This window comes from Coregonus clupeaformis, chromosome 30 (assembly GCF_020615455.1).
Source record: "Coregonus clupeaformis isolate EN_2021a chromosome 30, ASM2061545v1, whole genome shotgun sequence".
NCBI lineage: Eukaryota > Metazoa > Chordata > Actinopteri > Salmoniformes > Salmonidae > Coregonus > Coregonus clupeaformis.
Window position 1 is genome coordinate 39,372,244 of NC_059221.1, and position 11,589 is coordinate 39,383,832.

Below are 11,589 nucleotides of genomic sequence, written 5' to 3' on the forward strand. Positions count from 1 at the left end.
AGACACTACAATCACAGCAGTTATAGTTTATATTATACAGGAGACACTACAATCACAGCAGTTATAGTTTATATTATACAGCAGACACTACAATCACAGCAGTTATAGTTTATATTATACAGGAGACACTACAATCACAGCAGTTATAGTTTATATTATACAGCAGACACTACAATCACAGCAGTTATAGTTTATATTATACAGGAGACACTACAATCACAGCAGTTATAGTTTATATTATACAGGAGACACTACAATCACAGCAGTTATAGTTTATATTATACAGGAGACACTACAATCACAGCAGTTATAGTTTATATTATACAGGAGACACTACAATCACAGCAGTTATAGTTTATATTATACAGGAGACACTACAATCACAGCAGTTATAGTTTATATTATACAGGAGACACTACAATCACAGCAGTTATAGTTTATATTATACAGGAGACACTACAATCACAGCAGTTATAGTTTATATTATACAGGAGACACTACAATCACAGCAGTTATAGTTTATATTATACAGGAGACACTACAATCACAGCAGTTATAGTTTATATTATACAGGAGACACTACAATCACAGCAGTTATAGTTTATATTATACTCTTAACAACATGGTGCCAATAGACATGGTCTTATTTTTACCCAGATGCAATAACATTGTGTACGTCTGCGGCGGCAGGTAGCTTAGTGGTTAAGAGCGTTGTGCCAGTAACCGAAAGGTCGCTGGTTCTAATCCCCGAGCCGACTAGGTGAAAAATCTGTCGATGTGCCCTTGAGCAAGGCACTTAACCCATAGTCGCTCTGGATAAGAGCGTCTGCTAAATGACAAAAATGTAAAAATAAAAAAAAATGCGTGTGTGAGAGAAAGAAAGGAGAGAGAGAACAGGAGAGCGAGAGCAAGCCTCACTTCAAGAATAAAAATGAGAAGAGGTTATAATGGTTTTCAGCTAACAATAAGTAGAATCGTAGTCTAATCAATGAATTTGAATTCATAAATTATATGTCATAGGCAATGAAAACACGAATAGACATTGTGGTCCTCGAAGAACAGTGGTTATATGCTCTCTTCAGCTAGAATGGATGGTCCATGAATAAAAAGCTGTGGTATGCCAGTCTAGACAGAAAGGTTGTGGGCTCTGCTATCAGATCAGCGCTTCTGAATAGAGAGGACTTGTGACGCACACACACACTAACACCCTGCTCCACTTAACAAGGAGAGCTCATCAACCTGACCCAGATCCTGCCATGGCTGTGCTCTGCTCTCTCTCTCTCTCTCTCATCATATACATATTCAATGAGCTCCTCTTCATAATCACTAGACAGAAGAGAGAAAAGGCTCCTAATGACTTCCTCTAATCAGCTCACTGTCTCAGTCTCACACCCTGATCAGACCTGGATTCAGAAAGGGTTTTGTTTTCTTTTAAACACATTGAGCTGCTCTTGATTGAGCTTGCCTGGTGCAGTGTTCTGATATGCACCAAACATGCCCACTATGTCAAACTCATATGTTATTCCACACATGTGGAGGGATTGCTCTGTATTGAAGACTATGTTACAGTATCAAAATGCTTTTAGCTGTTCGTCCCAGACAGCTATGACTGAAACCGTCTCTCCGCCTGTGACCTTGACAATAAAAAAGTATCTTCTGAGTCAAATTACCAACAAAGCTTTGTAATGTAAAGAATTGGGCTATACTGAAGATTTTTTGCACCAGGAGCCAGAAATATATTGTTCATTCCAAATTAAACCCTATCCCCTTAATAATACACTATTTCTGTACTTGGGCCCATAGGTCTCTGGTCAAAGGTAGTGCACCATATAGGGAATAGTGTGTCGTTTGGAACTCAAGCATACTAGTGGCCCTTCTGGGGTCCTATATGGGCTGAAAGGCTGTAGTTCTGAACAATAAGGTGTGAGAGAGAGAGAGAGAGGGAGGGATAGAGGGAGAGGGAGAGTGAGAGGGATAGAGGGAGAGAGAGAGGGAGAGGGAGAGAGAGAGGGAGGGATAGAGGGAGAGGGAGAGGGAGAGGGAGAGGGAGAGGGTGAGGGAGAGAGAGAGAGAGAAAAGGGGGAGGGATAGAGGGAGAGGGAGAGGGAGAGGGTGAGGGAGAGAGAGAGAGAGAAAAGGGGGAGGGATAGAGGGAGAGGGAGAGGGAGGGAGGGAGGGAGGGAGGGAGGGGGAGGGAGGGAGGGAGAGGGAGGGAGAGAGAGAGAGAGAGAGAGAGAGAGAGAGAGAGAGAGAGAGAGAGAGAGAGAGAGAGAGAGAGAGAGTGAGGGAGAGAGAGAGAGAGAGAAAAGGGGGGTAGAGGGAGAGGGAGAGGGAGAGGGAGAGGGAGAGGGAGAGGGAGAGAGAGGGAGAGGGAGCGAGAGAGAGAGAGAGAGAGAGAGAGAGAGAGAGAGAGAGGGTGAGGGAGGGATAGAGAGGGGGAAAAGGGGGAGGGATAGAGGGAGAGGGAGAGAGAGGGAGCGAGAGAGAGAGAGAGAGAGAGAGAGAGAGAGAGAGAGAGAGAGAGAGAGAGAGGGAGGGAGGGAGGGATAGAGGGAGGGAGAGGGAGAGGGAGGGATAGAGAGGGGGGAAAAGGGGGAGGGATAGAGGGAGAGGGAGAGAGAGAGAGAGAGCGAGAGAGAGAGAGAGAGAGAGAGAGAGAGAGAGAGAGAGAGAGAGAGAGAGAGTGAGAGAGAGAGAGAGAGAGAGAGAGAGAGAGAGAGAGAGAGGGAGGGAGGGAGGGAGGGAGGGAGGGAGGGATAGAGGGGGAGAGAGAGAGAGAGAGAGAGAGAGAGAGAGGGATAGAGGGAGGGGGAAAGGGGGAGGGGTAGAGGGAGAGGGAGAGGGAGAGAGAGGGAGGGATAGAGGGAGGGGGAGAGGGAGAGGGAGAGGGAGAGGGATGTGGGAGAGGGAGAGGGAGAGGGAGAGAGGGAGAGAGAGAGAGAGAGAGAGAGAGAGAGAGAGAGAGAGAGAGAGAGAGGGATAGAGGGAGAGGGCGAGGGAGAGGGTGAGGGGGAGGGGGATGGTCAAAAGTAGTGCACTACATAGGGAATAGGGTGCCATTTTGGATGCACCCTCTGTCTGTCACATCTGTCTAGCCCCCAGCTCTGTCACAGGAAATGAGAAATGCCTCCAGGTATTGTTTTTCTTGTATTAAACTGGGCCATTAAATCGTGATGCTTTATGCCGGTTTTATTATTTCCCGAAAATCATAAGCAATCATCAAACTTTTATTTGATATTATGGAAGTTTGTGATTATGGTTATGCATGGTGAAGTTTTCATAAACGCTCTGGTTTTCCCTTTCAGCATGAGGGGGGTTGCCCTTTCAGCATGAGGTGGGTTTCTCTTTCAGCATGAGGGGGGTTTCTCTTTCAGCATGAGGTGGGTTTCTCTTTCAGCATGATGGGGGTTTCTCTTTCAGCATGAGGGGGGTTTCTCTTTCAGCATGAGGTGGGTTTTCTCTTTCAGAATGAGGGGGGTTTCTCTTTCAGCATGAGGTGGGTTTCTCTTTCAGCATGAGGGGGGTTTCTCTTTCAGCATGAGGTGGGTTTCTCTTTCAGCATGAGGGGGGTTTCTCTTTCAGCATGAGGGGGGTTTCTCTTTCAGCATGAGGTGGGTTTCTCTTTCAGCATGAGGGGGGTTTCTCTTTCAGCATGAGGGAGGGAGAACTATTAGAACTGTTACTGAATGTTATGCCTGTTCATTTGTAATGTATTCTGTTTAGAGGTAGGCCAAATTCCCCTGAGTTTATGTTCTTCGGTATTTAATTAGAAAGGAAACAACACAGTGATTCTGCAGAAGTCATTCTTTCATATTTCACCCCAGTTGGAAGACTGAAAGAGTAAAATAAGGTGTGTAGTGTGCACAAATATGCATAAATAAGCTTTGAATATCACAGAAAATGATAAAATCCCTGTGCTTTGTCATGGATAACAATATTACCAGCATAGCTAAAAATTCAATTCAAGACAGGTCTCAAATTGGAAACCTTCAGATAAAAAGCCACAGCTCTCCAAGCCCCTGTAATGCCTGTATGGAATATAATGTGTTCCATATAGAATAGTAATGAATTGAAGGACATGGAAGTGACAGTCCTCTACTAGAGTGATCTACGCAAGTGGTCTGCTGTAGTCTTCATGGAACTAGGGGGACTGGCTATGTTGTTAAATTGACATTCCGAGAGAGAGACAGAGAGAGAGACAGAGAGAGAGAGAGACAGAGAGAAGGAGAGAGAGAGAGAGAGAGAGAGAGAGAGAGAGAGAGAGAGAGACAGAGAGAGAGAGAGAGAGAGAGAGAGAGAGAGAGAGAGACAGAGAGAGAGAGACAGAGAGAGAGAGAGAGAGAGAGAGAGAGAGAGAGAGAGAGAGAGAGAGAGAGAGAGAGAGAGAGAGAGAGAGAGAGAGAGAGAGAGAGAGAGAGAGAGAGAGAGAGAGAGAGAGACAGAGAGAGAGACAGAGAGAGAGAGAGAGAGACGAGAGAGAGAGAGAGAGAGAGAGAGAGAGACAGAGAGAGAGACAGAGAGAGAGAGAGAGAGAGACAGAGAGAGAGACAGAGAGAGAGACAGAGAGAGAGAGAGAGAGAGAGAGAGAGAGAGAGAGAAGGAGAGAGAGAGAGAGAGAGAGAGAGAGAGAAGGAGAGAGAGAAGGAGAGAGAGAAACAGAGAGAGGTGGGTAGCTACAAAATTAAATCAAATCACATTTTATTGGTCACTTATTTAGCAGATGTTATTTGCGGGTGTAGCGAAATGCTTGTGTTCGTAGCTCCATCAGTGCAGTAGTATCTAACAATTCACAACAATACACACACATCTAAAAGTAAAAGAATGGAATTAAGAAATATATAAATATTAGGACGAGCAATGTCGGAGTGGCATTGTCTAAAATACAGTAGAATAGAATACAGTGTATACATATGAGATGAGTAAAGCAGTATGTAAACACAGAGAGAGGGCGGCGGGTAGCTTAGTGGGTAAGAGCGTTGTGCCAGTAACCGAAAGGTCGCTGGTTCTAATCCCCGAGCCGACTAGGTGAAAAATGTGTCGATGTACCCTTGAGCAAGGCACGTAACACTAAATTGCTCCTGTAAGTCGCTCTGGATAAGAGCGTCTGCTAAATGACTAAAATGTAAATGTAGACAAGGAGAAAGAGGTTGAGAGACAGCGAGAAAGACAGCATGTGACAGTCAGTGGCCCAGTCTACTGGAGAAATGCGATTTCCCACTGCTCAATCAACCTAACCGATAGATGGCGTTCCTCTCCGAGAGACACTGATGAGGTCAGAGCTCTAAGGATCCCTGGTGTTTCTGCTGGCTGCTCAGCCAGTGTGGTGGACCATCTGGTCATGGCGTATCGTTTCCTGATGTCATGTGGAACATGATGCTGGTGGTGGAGCTGCATGATTGGTTGAGGTCTGTTGAGTTTACAGCAGGGCTTTGGTGTCTGTCTGCCTGGAGTGAGAAAAGTTACTGTCTGTTCGCCTGCCTGCCTGTCTGTCTGTCTCACTTTCTCTCTGTCTTTCTGTCTGTCTGTCTGTCTGTATTGACATAAGAAGAAGGTTATTAAGAAACTAAATTAATCTAGGTCATGCTCTTCAATAGTGAGACTAGAGCCCCCATTCACCACTACTTACAATAGATCTGTGAAACTATAAGACCCATTCACCACTACTTAGAATAGATCTGTGAGACTATAAGACCCATTCACCACTACTTAGAATAGATCTGTGAGACTATAAGACCCATTCACCACTACTTACAATAGACCTGTGAGACTATAAGACCCATTCACCACTACTTACAAAAATAAAAATATAAATAAAGATACAAAAAAACATACAGTCGTGGTCAAAAGTTATGAGAATGACACAAGTATTGGTCTTCACAAAGTTTGCTGCTTCAGTGTTTTTAGATATTTTTGTCAGATGTTACTATGGTATACTGAAGTATAATTACAAGCATTCCATAAGTGTCAAAGGCTTTTATTGACAATTACATTAAGTTTATGCAAAGAGTCAATATTTGCAGTGTTGACCCTTCTTTTTCAAGACCTCTGCAATTCGCCCTGGCATGCTGTCAATTAACTTCTGGGCCATATCCTGACTGATGGCAGCCCATTCTTGCATAATCAATGCTTGGTGTTTGTCAGAATTTGTGGGTTTTTGTTTGTCCATCCGCCTCTTGAGGATTGACCGCAAGTTCTCAATGGGATTAAGGTCTGGGGAGTTTCCTGGCCATGGACCCAAAATGTCGATGTTTTGTTCCCCGAGCCACTTAGTTATCACTTTTGCCTTATGGCAAGGTGCTCCATCATGCTGGAAAAGGCATTGTTCGTCACCAAACTGTTCTTGGATGGTTGGGAGAAGTTGCTCTCGGAGGATGTGTTGGTACCGTTCTTGATGCATGGTTGTGTTCTTAGGCAAAATTGTGAGTGAGCCCACTCCTTGGCTGAGAAGCAACCCCACACATGAATGGTCTCAGGATACTTTACTGTTGGCATGACACAGGACTGATGGTAGCGCTCACCTTGTGTTCTCCTGAAAAGCTTTTTTCCGGATGCCCCAAACAATCGGAAAAGGGGATTCATCAGAGAAAATGACTTTACCCCAGTCCTCAGCAGTCCAATCCTTGTACCTTTTGCAGAATATCAGTCTGTCCCTGATGTTTTTCCTGGAGAGAAGTGGCTTCCTCGCTGCCCTTCTTGACACCAGGCCATCCTCCAAAAGTCTTTGCCTCACTGTGCGTGCGGATGCACTCACACCTGACTGCTGCCATTCCTGAGCAAGCTCTGCACTGGTGGTGCCCCGATCCCACAGCTGAATCAACTTTAGGAGATGGTCCTGGCGCTTGCTGGACTTTCTTGGGCGCCCTGAAGCCTTCTTCACAACAATTGAACCTCTCTCCTTGAAGTTCTTGATGATCAGATAAATGGTTGATTTAGGTGCAATCTTACTGGCAGCAATATCCTTGCCTGTGAAGCCCTTTTTGTGCAAAGCAATGATGACGGCACGTGTTTCCTTTCAGGTAACCATGGTTAACAGAGGAAGAACAATGATTTCAAGCACCACCCTCCTTTTAAAGCTTCCAGTCTGTTATTCTAACTCAATCAGCATGACAGAGTGATCTCCAGCCTTGTCCTCGTCAACACTTTCACCTGTGTTAACGAGAGAATCACTGACATGATGTCAGCTGGTCCTTTTGTGGCAGGGCTGAAATGCAGTGAAATGTTTTTGGGGGATTAAGTTCATTTTCAGGGCGAAGAGGGACTTTGCAATTAATTGCAATTCATCTGACCACTCTTCATAACATTGTAGAGTATATGCAAATTGCCATTATAAAAAGTGAGGCAGCAAACTTTGTGAAAATTAATATTTGTGTCATTCTCAAAACTTTTGACCACGACTGTATATATACATTCAACTCATTTCATCAACAAAAAATAGTTTCCCCTCCTCCACAAAACAAACCGCTCCTTCGTAAGCCCACTTCTCCTCAAACAATGGAAGATCTTTTACAGCCGAGAAGAACTCAAAATCCACTTTTATTCTCGCTTTCACTAATCCTTTAAAAACACATCTTACATCCTGCCCATATCCCGTTTCTATCTTATGTTTCCTACTCAGAAAAATTGACATCTTAGCTTGTCCCAAAATAAAATTGAACAGTTGACATTTTCTTTTCTGTTGCTCACTGTATTGAAACCCCAAAATAAAAACAGTGTTATTGAAAATCTCCCCTACAACTTTAAACAAAGACTCCAGCATTTCCAAGAGAGGTTTTTTCCTCTCACACTCCATAAAACAGTGAAAGCATTAACCGCCATTGCATATCACCAGTACCCTTTTGTAACAGTGGCTTGTACAGTGCTCTCCATTTATTTTTTTAACCTTTATTTAACTAGGCAACTCAGTTAAGAACAAATTCTTATTTACAATGACAGCCTACACCAGCCAAACCCGGACGACGCTGGGCTAATTGTGCCCCGCCCTATGGGACTCACAATCACTGCCGGTTATGATACAGCCTGGAATCGAACCAGGGGGTCTGTAGTGACACCACAAGCACATTGAGATGCAGTGCCTTAGACCGCTGCGCCACTCGGGAGCCATGCTGACTTTACCTTGTCATCAATGCCCAATTTGACCCTCCATGGAGCGTCTTTTCCATTTTTAAATGTATCTTTATTCAACACCTTGACACACCCCCTATATAAGTATTTCCCATTCACCTCATCCAAACCCACCTCTTCCAACCCTGTCAAATCCAGTAATAACGCCTTTCTTTCTGACTCTGGGATATCTGTTGTAATCCCTAGTCTTGGAAATGAGACATTTTCATCTTGTACCTTTCATCTTGTGACTATTCAGCATACCCCACTCTTCTGCTGACAGAGCCTTCCTGCAGCTTCCCAGCAGTTGTCCGACAATCCTTTCCGACCTCACCCCCAAATGTTCAGCCAACTGTCTTCCATCCATTAAGGCGGACCCAGCCATGGCCATCAACTGTTTTAAGGTGATGATTTTGCCCTTCACCAGAATCTTGGAGAAATGTGGAACAGCTGCAGTTGTACAATCCAATCCTTGCCCCATACACCAGAGGTTCCTCCAACAGCCAATGCACTGACTCCGCTGAAGTGCGTCTGGACACCTTCATTATGCTCCACACCCTAAGAAGGCCTCTGTAAAACGGAGGTACTCCCTCCCTAGAAATCTGGCTACTATCAACCAAAAATAAAGCCTTCTTTAAACCTAATCCCCCAACCTGCTGTAATACAAGACCTGCCACCTCTCTCCAAACCACATTTTCCGGTCCATAAAGCAACCTTTGAATAAACTGAAACCGGAAAGCAGCAGCCCTACTAGACCTTGTCCCCCCTCCTCTTTTGACTAATACAAAACACTTTGTGGAATCCAATTATATTTATCCCAAAATAAATCTACAATAATCGCCTGTATCTTAGCCAGAAGGCCAGATGGTGGCTCTAAAACTGACAACCGATGCCACAGTGTAGAGGCAATCACATTGTTAACTATAATAGTGCGCCCCCTATATGACATACGAGATAACAACCAACGCCATCTCCTCATCCTCCCTTTCTGCCTGCCAGGAACACAGTAGGACTGGTCTGTATGTATGATTTGCCCCATCACCTCCCTCTGTCACGTTCGTTCATCGACGGGACGGACCAAGGCGCAGTGTGATATGCGTACATCTTTATTAAATATTAAACACAACGACAAAACAACAAACAAAACTAACCGTGAAGTCCAAGGCAGCACAACACAACATACCTTAACTGGAACAAGATCCCACAACCCACTAGTGCCAATAGGCTGCCTAAGTATGGTCCCCAATCAGAGACAACGAGCTACAGCTGCCTCTGATTGGGAACCACACCGGCCAACATAGAAATACACATAATAGAACACCAACATAGAAATACCCAACATAGAACATACACACCCTGACTCAACATTTAAGCGTCCCCTGAGTCAGGGCGTGACAGTACCCCCCCCCAAAGGTGCGGACTCCGACCGCACAACATAAACATAACAGGGTAGGGGCCGGGTGGGCATTGCTCTGGCTCCAGAGCGGATTGCTCTGGCTCCGGAGTGGAGCAGCTGACCGGAGCTGAACTGGGCACCGGTGGAGCGGACTGCTCTGGCTCCGGAGTGGATCCGCTGACCGGAGCTGGACTGGACCCCGGTGGAGCGGATTGCTCTGGCTCCGGAGTGGAGCAGCTAACCGGAGCTGGATCAGGCACCGGTGGAGAGGACTGCTCTGGCTCCGGAATGGAGCAGCTGACCGGAGCTGGATCAGGCACCGGTGGAGCGGACTACTCTGGCTCCGGCGTGGAGCAGCTGACCGGAGCTGAACTGGGCACCGGTGGAGTGGACTGCTCTGGCTCCGGAGTGGAGCAAATCAAATCAAATCAAATTTTATTGGTCACATGTGCCGAATACAACAGGTGCAGACATTACAGTGAAATGCTTACTTACAGCCCTTAACCAACAGTGCATTTATTTTAAACAAAAAAGTAAGAATAAAACAACAACAAAAAAGTGTTGAGAAAAAAAAGAGCAGAAGTAAAATAAAGTGACAGTAGGGAGGCTATATATACAATAGAATAAAGTGACAGTAGGGAGGCTATATATACACAGGGGGGTACCGTTGCATAGTCAATGTGCGGGGGCACCGGCTAGTTGAGGTAGTTGAGGTAATATGTACATGTGGGTAGAGTTAAAGTGACTATGCATAAATACTTAACAGAGTAGCAGCAGCTGACCGGTGTTGGACCAGCCACCGGTGGAACAGGCACGGGCCGTGCCGGACTGGACACACGCACCACTGGCTTGGTGCGAGGAGCAGGAACAGGCCGGACCGGGCTGGCGACGCGCACCACTGGCCTGGTGCGAGGGACAGGAACGGGCCGTACCGGACTGGTGACGCGCACCACTGGCCTGGTGCGAGGGACAGGAACAGGCCGTACCGGACTGGCGACGCGCACCACTGGCCTGGTGCGAGGGACAGGAACAGGCCGGGCTGGCGACGCGCACCACTGGCTTGGTGCGAGGGGCAGGATTAGGCCGGGCTGGCTGGCGACACGCACCACTGACTTGGTGCGAGGGGCAGGAACAGGCCGGGCCGGGCTGGCGATCCGCACCACTGGCTTGGTGCGAGGGACAGGAACAGGCCGGACCGGGCTGGCGACGCGCACCACTGGCCTCATGCGAGGAGCAGGAACGGGCCGGACCGGACTGCGAAGGCGGACTGGAGGTCTGGAGCGGAGAGCTGGCACAACCCGTCCTGGCTGGCTGCCCACTTTCGCACTACACGTGCGGGGCGCTGGCACAGGACGCACTGGGCTGTGCACGCGCACTGGCGATACAGCTCGTAGAACTGGCGCAGGATATGCGGGACCGAGGAGGCGTACTGGAGACCAGGAGCGTTGAGCCGGCACACCCCGTCCTGGCTGGATGCCCATCTTCGCATGGCACGTGCGTGGTGCAAGCACAGGACGTACAGGACTGTGCCGGCGCACTGGCGACACAGTACGTAGCTCTGCATAACATGGAGCTTGCCCAGTCATACGCCTTCTCGCGTGAGTACGGGGAGTTGGCTCTGCTCTAACCCTAGGCTCCGCCAACCACCCTCTTAGCCCCCCCCAAAAATGTTTTATTGGGGCTGTCTCTCAGGCTTCTTCCTCGACCTGCTTCTCTGCTGCCTGGGCATCTACCTTTGCCCATGGCCCTTTCCCCGCAAATATCTCCTCCCATGACCACCATTTGCCCACCTGTGACATGGCAATTCGCTCTTCCTGGGCACGCTGCTTGGTCGTCGTTTGGTGGGATCTTCTGTCACGTTCGTTCATCGACGGGACAGACCAAGGCGCAGCGTGATATGCGTACATGTTTATTAAATATTAAACACAACGACAAAACAACAAACAAAACGAACCGTGAAGTCCAAGGCAGCACAACACAACATACCTTAACTGGAACAAGATCCCACAACCCACTAGTGCCAATAGGCTGCCTAAGTATGGTCCCCAATCAGAGACAACGAGCTACAGCTGCCTCTGATTGGGAACCACACC